The sequence below is a fragment of the Gastrolobium bilobum genome, unplaced genomic scaffold, assembly GCF_033153095.1.
Source record: "Gastrolobium bilobum isolate Gb01-03AN ecotype WA unplaced genomic scaffold, APGP_CSIRO_Gbil_v1 utg14849, whole genome shotgun sequence".
NCBI lineage: Eukaryota > Viridiplantae > Streptophyta > Magnoliopsida > Fabales > Fabaceae > Gastrolobium > Gastrolobium bilobum.
Genome location: NW_026899387.1, coordinates 64,054 through 76,911, shown reverse-complemented (window position 1 = coordinate 76,911; position 12,858 = coordinate 64,054). Strand labels below are relative to the sequence as shown.

General features: G+C 42.1%; 1 long non-coding RNA gene across 1 annotated transcript; it reads right to left on the bottom strand.

The window, feature by feature from the left end:
• Positions 1 to 4,135: 4,135 nt before the first annotated feature.
• Positions 4,136 to 6,933, bottom strand: LOC133290131 (uncharacterized). The gene is made up of 4 exons (XR_009748602.1): positions 6,683 to 6,933; positions 6,524 to 6,597; positions 4,841 to 4,925; positions 4,136 to 4,359 (listed from the first exon to the last, which is right to left on the bottom strand). It is a non-coding gene; the product is annotated as an uncharacterized LOC133290131 (long non-coding RNA).
• Positions 6,934 to 12,858: the final 5,925 nt, after the last annotated feature.

Genomic DNA, 12,858 nt, shown 5'->3' with positions numbered 1-12,858 from the left:
ATCTTAGTTGCACCTGGGTGGATGGTGTACTTACCCATATGACCCTCTGTTAACACTTCTTCTACCATTGGTCCCTTCGGGACAATTAACCGATCTTTGTAGTATTTCACATGAGAAGCATCGGTGAACACAAAATCTTGCTCTGTCATCATTTGGATCCCTTCATCAAGCACTTGGGCCGCTTTAACTTTTTCCATTAACGAATTTCGGACTTCGACCGTAGTCATGAAATATGAAGTCTCAAATGGTGTCACAGAAATTCGCAAATCCCTGAACTCCTCAATCAAATCATACTCTGCAATCATCATGCTAGCCACACCCGTGGTCTTTCTGCTCAAGGCATCAGCCACTACATTCGCCTTTCCAGGGTGATACTGAAGGTCAAACTCATAATCCTTCAGGAATTCCATCCATCTCCTTTGTCTCATATTAAGCTCCTTTTGATCGAATAGATACTTCAAGCTTTTGTGATCACTAAAAACTGTGAAGGTAGCACCATACAAGAAGTGTCTCCATATTTTCAATGCAAAAACCACGGCCGCTAACTCAAGATCATGAGTAGGGTAATTCTCTTCATGTGGTCTCAACTGTCTAGAAGCATAGGCCACTACCTTTCGCTCCTGCATCAACACACACCCTAATCCATACTTGGATGCATCACAATAGATCTCAAATCTCTTCTCCGGATCAGGAAGAATCAGAACCGGTGCGGTAGTCAACTTATCTTTCAATTCTTGAAAACTCACATCACACCCAAGGGTCCATGCAAATGGCACCCCTTTTCGGGTCAACCTAGTCAATGGCAAGGCAATTCTGGAGAATCCATTAATAAACCGCCTGTAGTATCCTGCTAAACCCAGAAAACTTCGGATCTCAGTAACACTCTTGGGTCTCTCCCAATCCAGCACAGCTTCAATTTTACTCGGATCAACAGCCACTCCTGTAGATGATATGACGTGTCCAAGAAACTGGATCTCATGTAACCAAAACTCACACTTGGATGGTTTGGCATATAACTGATGCTCCCTTAAAATCTGTAGAACTATCTTCAAATGCTCTGCATGTTCTTCCTTACTTTTGGAGTAGATCAGAATATCATCAATGAATACTACAACAAACTGATCTAAATGTGGTTTGAAAATTCGGTTCATATAACTCATGAACACGGCCGGGGCATTAGTAAGCCCAAATGGGATCACTAGATACTCATAGTGCCCATATCTAGATCGGAAAGCCGTCTTCGGAATATCCTCTGCTTTTACCCGAATCTGGTGATATCCGGAACGAAGATCAATCTTTGAGAACACTGAAGCACCCCTGAGCTGATCCAACAGATCATCAATGCGTGGTAGAGGATACTTGTTCTTTACTGTTACCTTGTTTAACTGTCGATAATCAGTGCACAACCTCATAGTCCCATCCTTCTTTTTCACGAAGATGACTGGTGCACCCCAAGGAGATACACTCGGTCTGATAAAGTTCTTGCGGGATAATTCTTCTAACTGCTTCTTCAGCTCAGCTAGCTCCACTGGTGACATCCGGTATGGAGCCAATGAGATAGGCCCCACACCAGGTACTAAGTCAATTGAGAATTCAATCTCCCTCTCAGGTGGAAAATGAGGAATTTCTTCCGGAAATACATCTTCAAACTCGCATACAACCGGAATATTAGCAGTAGGTTCTTTGGAGTCTCCTACGAGTCCTCCCAGGATAATGTATCCTGCATCTCCCTCATTTAGAGCCTTATTTAATTTTTGTGCCGTCAAGTACAAACTGTCCGGTTTTTCTCCTTTTGCAGCAAAGAAAACCCTTCTGCTACAACAATCTAGCATCACACCATATCGGACCAGCCAATCCATACCTAAGATAATGTGTAGATTCATGCCCTCAAGCACTATCAAATCCACCATATACTCTTCTTGCTCATATATGAATCTGACTTCTTTGCACTTCAAGGAAGTAGAAACAATGTCTCCGGTGGCAGTCTTCACTACCATGGGAGGCGTGAACTCACAAATGGGTAAATGTACCCCATTAGCAACAAATTCCGATATGAAGGAGTGGGTAGCTCCAGAATCAAACATGGCATCAAAAGCATATCCTCTGATAAGAATAGTACCTCTGATAAGGTTTGGAGACCTCTCTGCCTCCTGCTGTGTCACTGCATATACCCTGGCACTAGTGGGCGCCATAGGCTCCTCTATGGCTCTCTGAGTAGGCACGGACTGAATAGGGATCGCCTGAATGGCTGCAACTTGCCCCGTCTTCTTGGGGCACTCTCTGGAATAATGACCTGCCTGACCACAACTGAAGCAAACATTCTGCCCCAGTCGACAAACACCTGTATGCATCTTCCCACACTTGGCACAAGTGGGAATCTTCCCTGCACTAAACATTCCGCTTCCATTCTTCACAAAGGGAGTCTTCTTAAACTTGGTGTTCTGTTGTGTGCTTGCAAACCCTTGCCCTTACTCTTCCAGGGCGTAGTCCTCCCACTGAAGCTCTTTCCTGCTGCTTCCTTTCCCCTGGTACGATAGTGCTCCTGAATATTCTGGCACTGCTCGATCAACTCCACAAAATTTCTGGTGCAATGACCCGCCAGTTTGTCTGCTATCATATCATTCAGACCCTTCCTGAATCGAAAGGCCTTGTCTTCTGGAGTGAGGGGAGTTCTACCATAACAAGAATATTTTGCCAAGCGGTTGAACTTGCTGAGATATTCATCCACAGTCATGCCTCCCTGCCGGAGGTCTTCAAACTCACTCTTCTTCCTTTCCCTGGCTTCTTCAGGGAAGTACTTTTGCAGAAAATGCCTCTCAAATAATGGCCAAGTAATAGCATAACCTTGGCACTCAAGTGGGTTTCTAACATTACTCCACCAGTCAGCAGCATCCCCCTGTAACATGTACACCGCATATAGGAGCTTCATGTTGGCATCGCATTCCATAACCTGAAAAATACGCTCCATCTCTTGGAGCCACTCCAATGCTGCAATGGGATCTCTTCCACCTTTGTAGTGAGGTGGGGAATGCTTCCTGAAAGCATTCAGCATACGCTCTCTAGTATCCCGGTCAAACCTGGGTGGTATAGTTGATCTATCAACCTCAATAATTGGCTGCCTCACTAGTCCTTCATGGACAGATGCCTCCGCCTCCTGATGGGCCTCTCCTGACCCTTCATGTCCCAGCACAACAGGCTCAAGAATCAGTACGGGACCAGCAGCACGTGCAACCTGCTGCTGCACATGTGGTGTAACTGGCGGTGGAGGAAGTGGTGGAGGTCCTCCTCGTACCTCTGTCAACAGTAGTCGGATCATCTCAGCATTGGCCAGCCTATTCTGCGCCATAAGGTCTTCACTGGCCTTTCTTAGCTGCTCTCTATCGCGATCTCTGGCCTCTTCGATTCTTTTCAAATCAGCTTCCCTGGTTTCATTCAGGGTCTGCTGCAATGTTGCTATAGCTGCAACAATAGGATCAGGAGGAGGGATTTGAACTATTCGCCTGGGTCTCCCTCGAGGTGCCATGTCACTACACAAAACTGCACGAGGTATGAGTTAGCTACGCTCAATCAAGTGATAGCATATGCAATATCATGACACTCAAGAGACACTCAATAAACAGTTCTAACACTTAAGCAATACATCAGTGAACGTCCCGGTGAAATTGCTCTGATACCATAAATGTAACACCCCGTAGTACTCCGGTTGTTAACATACATGATATTTAACATTCACAGCGGAAGACTTTATTTGAAAAGGAATAAAGCATCTTATAAAAATACGAGTAAACTTTTTCCAAAACATTTCATAAAAACATTTCTAAAAACGTTCACGTCAGATACTGCGAAAGCGTAAATCTAAATATACATCTACTAATTAATCCCATGAGCCAGTATTAGTGGCCATTGACCATCAAGATATGACATCAAGTGTCATTCCTGACGGAGTCTCACGGACAGCATAACGGCTGTATTTCGGATAACTAGAAACATGATTCTACACATACAGATAACCTAATTAATACAACAATTTAAACAGATAGCTTGCAAGTCCCACACGGACTGCAATCCCCTTAATGGGTCAATACAACTAATAAGGCTCCATGCCCAAATTAACTGAATACATGCATCAAGTCTATATTAATTCGAAGTATAAAAGTATCAGTAAATAATCCATGGCTCTAAGAATACTATCATGAGCCTAAATAAATACATACAATAATCTCCATAAAATAATTAAGCATGTTAACAAGTCTACATGCCAACATCAAATCTAAACATAATATAAAATCATCAGCTGCATCATCAACTACTCCAATGCGGGGGCCTTGCCCCTAGAAGCATCACCACTACTCTGGGTACCTGAAATGATGTCCCCAAACGGGGTAAGATAACAACATCTCAGTAAGCTCAAGGTTCATAGAGGATCCTCTAACCCCTGAGCCCACTTCCTGCATAAAGTCAGATATAAAGCATATAATACAGACATACAGCATAAACATAGCATCATCATATCATCCTTGTGTAACCCCAGGGTCAAAGCCATAGACGGTTACACATGTGTGACTTCCAGGGTCAAGCCATAGACAGTCAACACAACCTCAGTATGAAATAGCTCCCAGAGTCAAGTCATAGGCAGCCTACATACCATGATCACTGGCCAGGATCCTCATAACATATATCATCAGTGCATCATCATAACATCAAGATCATATAACATCTATATGAATGTGAATGAATGCACATATACATCATACCATATACTTTCATACAATATAACCATAATGCCCACCATCATGGTGGGGCCACAAGAGAGAGTAGTCAACTAGAACTAGGAGCTTACCTTAGGGAGCTTAGCACAAGCCCACACTCCAATATAATACGTATGCTCCAACAAAATCCTCAAGTGCACGGTTCTCTAGGCACACCTAGAGTAGGAACCATTCACATCATTAATTACATATTAATTAATCAAGTCATATCCACGACTTAATCATTTAATGATTCCACTTTTCATACTCATATGCCAATAATATGCCCATTACAAGCCTAGACCAATTATTACTTATTACATATTTTAGTGCATTATTACAAGCCACTTTAATCTTCAATTACTTACATAGCTTAGAATCACATGCAAGGCTCACTTAGATTATTTTCAACTCATCCAAGTCATATTTATGATTATTATAAGTTACTAAGGGTTCCCCTAAGCCCACTTAGCTTAAATATCACTTTTACGGTTTTTCCATAACTGTACATGCTTCTGTTTTCTAGTTACTGGGCGTGACTCACTTGTTATAAAATTCTCATCTTTTAGTATGTTAATCTAGACTCAATTACCTTTCCAAAAAGGTATCATATGCCTCATTTGAAGTTTCCTAGCTCCGGTTATCACCATTTGAAGTTGGACAAACAAAGCTGTTTGCCAACTCCGAACAGGGCCCTAAACATCCTTTACCATTTCTGCGATTATGGAAATTATACTAAATCATTTGCTCTTAAATGTTTATGTAGACAACTAGACACCATTATCTTTAATTAGACATATTATGAGCCTAATTTGAGTAATAATTGAGGGAGAAAAAATTCATGGAAGTGTCAGCCATGTACAGCGCCCCTGCACATGCCTCCCTGTGCAGTCCTCACTCAAACGAACATACAGAATGGAATATATCTTCAATTGATACCAAATTTTGACACCACGTAGATAACATCTCAATATTCAATTTGATATAAGGCACATCCCTATATGACCTCTGTGGAGGAAGATATGCTCTCCCCAATTTTGCCTAAAAACTGGTTACTTAGCCTTAAATGTGTTTACTTAACAAACCTTAATTACTTTTGATTATAAATCCTAATTCACATTAATTCTTGGATTTTTCTATTATTAAGTCACATTATGAAATATCCTTAGTCCCATTATGTCATGATACTTAAATTTTACTAATTATTTAATTAGTGTACCTAAACCTTACTTTAGTCCAATTTTAGAGTTAAATCCTTGATTACTTTTGTTAATTAATCTCTACCCTTAATTAATCACCTAATTCATCATCTCCTTAATTTTAACACAACTAAACCCTTATGTACTTTATGGGGCAGATTTGATTAGCTATATTAATTAGGATTTTTAGCCATTATTAATCATGATTAGTGAGTTTTACTTAGAGTTAACCCACCTAGTTAATCTTTCTAATCATTTTTCCACACTTAACAACTTAATCACATTTTTTTGTCATCAAACCCTATCCTTACATGATATGGCTGAAATGTTCATGGTCCATTTTTGAGTTCATAGTCATCTTTTTACATGAACATCACTCAAAGGTCCAAAGGTGGCACCTTTAGTCATCCAATCCATCATTCCATGGTTCCAAACACACACACACTTAAGAATCATCATCAAACCATGACATTACGAAATTTTAAACAACATTCTCCTCATGAACATATCAAAACCAAGGCACTCAACAAGAAAAAGGGAGGCTTTTTGGTTCATATTTCCCAAGTGGGAGCTTACATCTTCAAGGTTTCTCCTTTAGCTCAAGTCTCCACCTTTTTCCACCAAGAACACACCTTTAGGCAAGCACACACCTTCATGAACATGCTCATGAGTTAGGCTCAAGAACATAAGAAGAAAAGATGATATTTTTCATGAAAAAAATTTAAGAACACTTACCCAAAAATCAAAGGAAACAAGCAAGCAAGTGTGATTCTTCAAGAGAGCTCAAGAACACAACTCCATAGCCTTTGCTCTCCACAAAACCATGGCTGTTTGGGATGATAAGGGACACGAAATTTTTGATTCACACCATGAAAATGGTATGGTTGTGAAGAGGAGAGTGAGGGGAACAATCTTTGTGAAGGAAGTTTGGTGGTTTAGAGAGATTTAGGTGAAGAAATCTTAGAGAGAAGTGAGAGAGTTTTCAAAATTTGAAACTTAGAGAGAGGAGGTGAAGGGGCTGCTGATCAGAAATGGAAGGGAAGGAGAGGAGGGTGCCCTAATGAGGGGTGCCATGTCACTTAAGTGATATTCGTCCTTTAGTGAGACCCGGTGTAATTTTTAACTGATCCGTCGTCAAATTTTTACCCGAAAACTCTCAAGACCCTAACTTTAAGTACTTAACATTAATTTTGTCTAATTATCATGTTCATAACTTAAAAATTTGATTAGTAGGTCACAGATCCACTAACAGTTGTTTAATTGCACTGTAGTCTTTACCGGTGTTCTTAACTGTACCCGGATTTCATAATCTTCTTAACTTTAACATTTTTGGTCTAATTATGACTTGTTAGGCATATATTGGTCTTTATTTCTATTTTCTTATCTTTTTCCTGTTCCGGGATTCTACCGGATGCTGCTACAGCAGTACAAAATACCCGGCAGAAGTGACTTTTCAAAAATACCCCAATATGGGTATCAATCTTCACCAAATCATATCATAACCTCATTCATGATGTTTATATCATTAGATTAGCTCTCTAACTATAATTTGCTAACTTGGAGCTATTCTACTAACTGTTATTACGTCAGCAGTCAAATTTAACAGATGAAAATTCATCTGTGCATAATACCTCAATATGGGTATCAAAATTCTTATAATTTTATGCTCATTCCATTTATGACTATAAGGTCCTCATTATAACCCTCTAATTTAAAAGTCATATAATTAGGGTTATTATATTCACCACACCTTTTAAAAGATTTTGTCCTCAAAATCAGATCATACCTGATATCAAAATCGGGATATTGCCGGAGAATATCATCCTCCCGCTCCCATGTGGCATCCTCTTGTGTCAATCCTTCCCATTGGATTTTGATCATGGGAATAACTCTATTTCGAAGCTGTTTCTCATCTCGAGCAAGAACCTTAGAAGGTCCAACAACGAACTTCAGGTCCTTCTTAACCTCTATGTCATCATACTGTACAATGTGTGAATCATTAGATATATATCTGCGGAGTTGACTCACATGGAAAACGTCATGTAAATTCGCCAAGTTGGGAGGTAGAGCAAGTTGATACGCCACCGGTCCGACCCTCTTTATTATCTGGTAGGGCCCAATGAACCGTGGACTCAACTTCCTCACTCCCAAGGCACGCCCAACACCTGTAGTAGGTGATAGTCGGATGAATACATGATCCCCTTCAGAAAACTCAAGGGGTCTGTGCTTGGCATCATAGTAACTCTTCTGACGGCTCTGGGCTTTCTTCAGCCTATCTCTGATCATCTCAATCTGCTTCGTAGTCTCTTGGACCAAGTCTGGCCCCAATAACTGTCTTTCTCCGATCTCCGTCCAACAAGTAGGTGCTCTACACCTACGGCCATACAAGGCCTCATAAGGAGCCATGCCCAGACTGGCATGATAACTGTTGTTGTAGGAGAACTCAACCAGTGGCAGGTACTTGTCCCAAGTATTACCCTGCTCAAGCACACACGCTCTCAGCATGTCCTCCAGTGTCTGAATGGTCCTCTCTGTCTGACCATCTGTCTGCGGGTGATAAGCAGTACTCAATCTCAATTGAGTACCAAAGGCCTCATGTAACGCTTCCCAAAAGCGTGAAGTAAACTTCGGATCCCGATCGCTAACTATGCTTTCGGGAATGCCATGAAGCTTCACAATCTCTCTAACATATAGTTTGGCTAGCTGCTCTGTGGAAAAGGTCGTCTTGACTGGAATGAAATGGGCGGATTTAGTCAACCTATCAACCACAACCCATATGGAATCAAATCCAGCCTGGCTTCTTGGTAATCCAACAACAAAGTCCATGGATATACTCATCCACTTCCACTCCGGAATATCTAATGGTTGTAGCAAACCAGAAGGCTTCTGATGCTCAATTTTTACCTTCTGACAAATAAGGCACTTATTCACAAACTGGGCTATGTCTTTCTTCATCCCAGACCACCAAAAATTCTGTTTCAAATCTTGGTACATCTTAGTTGCACCTGGGTGGATGGTGTACTTACCCATATGACCCTCTGTTAACACTTCTTCTACCATTGGTCCCTTCGGGACAATTAACCGATCTTTGTAGTATTTCACATGAGAAGCATCGGTGAACACAAAATCTTGCTCTTTCATCATTTGGATCCCTTCATCAAGCACTTGGGCCGCTTTAACTTTTTCCATTAACGAATTTCGGACTTCGACCGTAGTCATGAAATATGAAGTCTCAAATGGTGTCACAGAAATTCGCAAATCCCTGAACTCCTCAATCAAATCATACTCTGCAATCATCATGCTAGCCACACCCGTGGTCTTTCTGCTCAAGGCATCAGCCACTACATTCGCCTTTCCAGGGTGATACTGAAGGTCAAACTCATAATCCTTCAGGAATTCCATCCATCTCCTTTGTCTCATATTAAGCTCCTTTTGATCGAATAGATACTTCAAGCTTTTGTGATCACTAAAAACTGTGAAGGTAGCACCATACAAGAAGTGTCTCCATATTTTCAATGCAAAAACCACGGCCGCTAACTCAAGATCATGAGTAGGGTAATTCTCTTCATGTGGTCTCAACTGTCTAGAAGCATAGGCCACTACCTTTCGCTCCTGCATCAACACACACCCTAATCCATACTTGGATGCATCACAATAGATCTCAAATCTCTTCTCCGGATCAGGAAGAATCAGAACCGGTGCGGTAGTCAACTTATCTTTCAATTCTTGAAAACTCACATCACACCCAAGGGTCCATGCAAATGGCACCCCTTTTCGGGTCAACCTAGTCAATGGCAAGGCAATTCTGGAGAATCCATTAATAAACCGCCTGTAGTATCCTGCTAAACCCAGAAAACTTCGGATCTCAGTAACACTCTTGGGTCTCTCCCAATCCAGCACAGCTTCAATTTTACTCGGATCAACAGCCACTCCTGTAGATGATATGACGTGTCCAAGAAACTGGATCTCATGTAACCAAAACTCACACTTGGATGGTTTGGCATATAACTGATGCTCCCTTAAAATCTGTAGAACTATCTTCAAATGCTCTGCATGTTCTTCCTTACTTTTGGAGTAGATCAGAATATCATCAATGAATACTACAACAAACTGATCTAAATGTGGTTTGAAAATTCGGTTCATATAACTCATGAACACGGCCGGGGCATTAGTAAGCCCAAATGGGATCACTAGATACTCATAGTGCCCATATCTAGATCGGAAAGCCGTCTTCGGAATATCCTCTGCTTTTACCCGAATCTGGTGATATCCGGAACGAAGATCAATCTTTGAGAACACTGAAGCACCCCTGAGCTGATCCAACAGATCATCAATGCGTGGTAGAGGATACTTGTTCTTTACTGTTACCTTGTTTAACTGTCGATAATCAGTGCACAACCTCATAGTCCCATCCTTCTTTTTCACGAAGATGACTGGTGCACCCCAAGGAGATACACTCGGTCTGATAAAGTTCTTGCGGGATAATTCTTCTAACTGCTTCTTCAGCTCAGCTAGCTCCACTGGTGACATCCGGTATGGAGCCAATGAGATAGGCCCCACACCAGGTACTAAGTCAATTGAGAATTCAATCTCCCTCTCAGGTGGAAAATGAGGAATTTCTTCCGGAAATACATCTTCAAACTCGCATACAACCGGAATATTAGCAGTAGGTTCTTTGGAGTCTCCTACGAGTCCTCCCAGGATAATGTATCCTGCATCTCCCTCATTTAGAGCCTTATTTAATTTTTGTGCCGTCAAGTACAAACTGTCCGGTTTTTCTCCTTTTGCAGCAAAGAAAACCCTTCTGCTACAACAATCTAGCATCACACCATATCGGACCAGCCAATCCATACCTAAGATAATGTGTAGATTCATGCCCTCAAGCACTATCAAATCCACCATATACTCTTCTTGCTCATATATGAATCTGACTTCTTTGCACTTCAAGGAAGTAGAAACAATGTCTCCGGTGGCAGTCTTCACTACCATGGGAGGCGTGAACTCACAAATGGGTAAATGTACCCCATTAGCAACAAATTCCGATATGAAGGAGTGGGTAGCTCCAGAATCAAACATGGCATCAAAAGCATATCCTCTGATAAGAATAGTACCTCTGATAAGGTTTGGAGACCTCTCTGCCTCCTGCTGTGTCACTGCATATACCCTGGCACTAGTGGGCGCCATAGGCTCCTCTATGGCTCTCTGAGTAGGCACGGACTGAATAGGGATCGCCTGAATGGCTGCAACTTGCCCCGTCTTCTTGGGGCACTCTCTGGAATAATGACCTGCCTGACCACAACTGAAGCAAACATTCTGCCCCAGTCGACAAACACCTGTATGCATCTTCCCACACTTGGCACAAGTGGGAATCTTCCCTGCACTAAACATTCCGCTTCCATTCTTCACAAAGGGAGTCTTCTTAAACTTGGTGTTCTGCTGTGCTTGCAAACCCTTGCCCTTACTCTTCCAGGGCGTAGTCCTCCCACTGAAGCTCTTTCCTGCTGCTTCCTTTCCCCTGGTACGATAGTGCTCCTGAATATTCTGGCACTGCTTGATCAACTCCACAAAATTTCTGGTGCAATGACCCGCCAGTTTGTCTGCTATCATATCATTCAGACCCTTCCTGAATCGAAAGGCCTTGTCTTCTGGAGTGAGGGGAGTTCTACCATAACAAGAATATTTTGCCAAGCGGTTGAACTTGCTGAGATATTCATCCACAGTCATGCCTCCCTGCCGGAGGTCTTCAAACTCACTCTTCTTCCTTTCCCTGGCTTCTTCAGGGAAGTACTTTTGCAGAAAATGCCTCTCAAATAATGGCCAAGTAATAGCATAACCTTGGCACTCAAGTGGGTTTCTAACATTACTCCACCAGTCAGCAGCATCCCCCTGTAACATGTACACCGCATATAGGAGCTTCATGTTGGCATCGCATTCCATAACCTGAAAAATACGCTCCATCTCTTGGAGCCACTCCAATGCTGCAATGGGATCTCTTCCACCTTTGTAGTGAGGTGGGGAATGCTTCCTGAAAGCATTCAGCATACGCTCTCTAGTATCCCGGTCAAACCTGGGTGGTATAGTTGATCTATCAACCTCAATAATTGGCTGCCTCACTAGTCCTTCATGGACAGATGCCTCCGCCTCCTGATGGGCCTCTCCTGACCCTTCATGTCCCAGCACAACAGGCTCAAGAATCTGTACGGGACCAGCAGCACGTGCAACCTGCTGCTGCACATGTGGTGTAACTGGCGGTGGAGGAAGTGGTGAAGGTGGTGGAGGTCCTCCTCGTACCTCTGTCAACAGTAGTCGGATCATCTCAGCATTGGCCAGCCTATTCTGCGCCATAAGGTCTTCACTGGCCTTTCTTAGCTGCTCTCTATCGCGATCTCTGGCCTCTTCGATTCTTTTCAAATCAGCTTCCCTGGTTTCATTCAGGGTCTGCTGCAATGTTGCTATAGCTGCAACAATAGGATCAGGAGGAGGGATTTGAACTATTCGCCTGGGTCCCTCGAGGTGCCATGTCACTACACAAAACTGCACGAGGTATGAGTTAGCTACGCTCAATCAAGTGATAGCATATGCAATATCATGACACTCAAGAGACACTCAATAAACAGTTCTAACACTTAAGCAATACATCAGTGAACGTCCCGGTGAAATTGCTCTGATACCATAAATGTAACACCCCGTAGTACTCCGGTTGTTAACATACATGATATTTAACATTCACAGCGGAAGACTTTATTTGAAAAGGAATAAAGCATCTTATAAAAATACGAGTAAACTTTTTCCAAAACATTTCATAAAAACATTTCTAAAAACGTTCACGTCAGATACTGCGAAAGCGTAAATCTAAATATACATCTACTAATTAATCCCATGAGCCAGTATTAGTGGCCATTGACCATCAA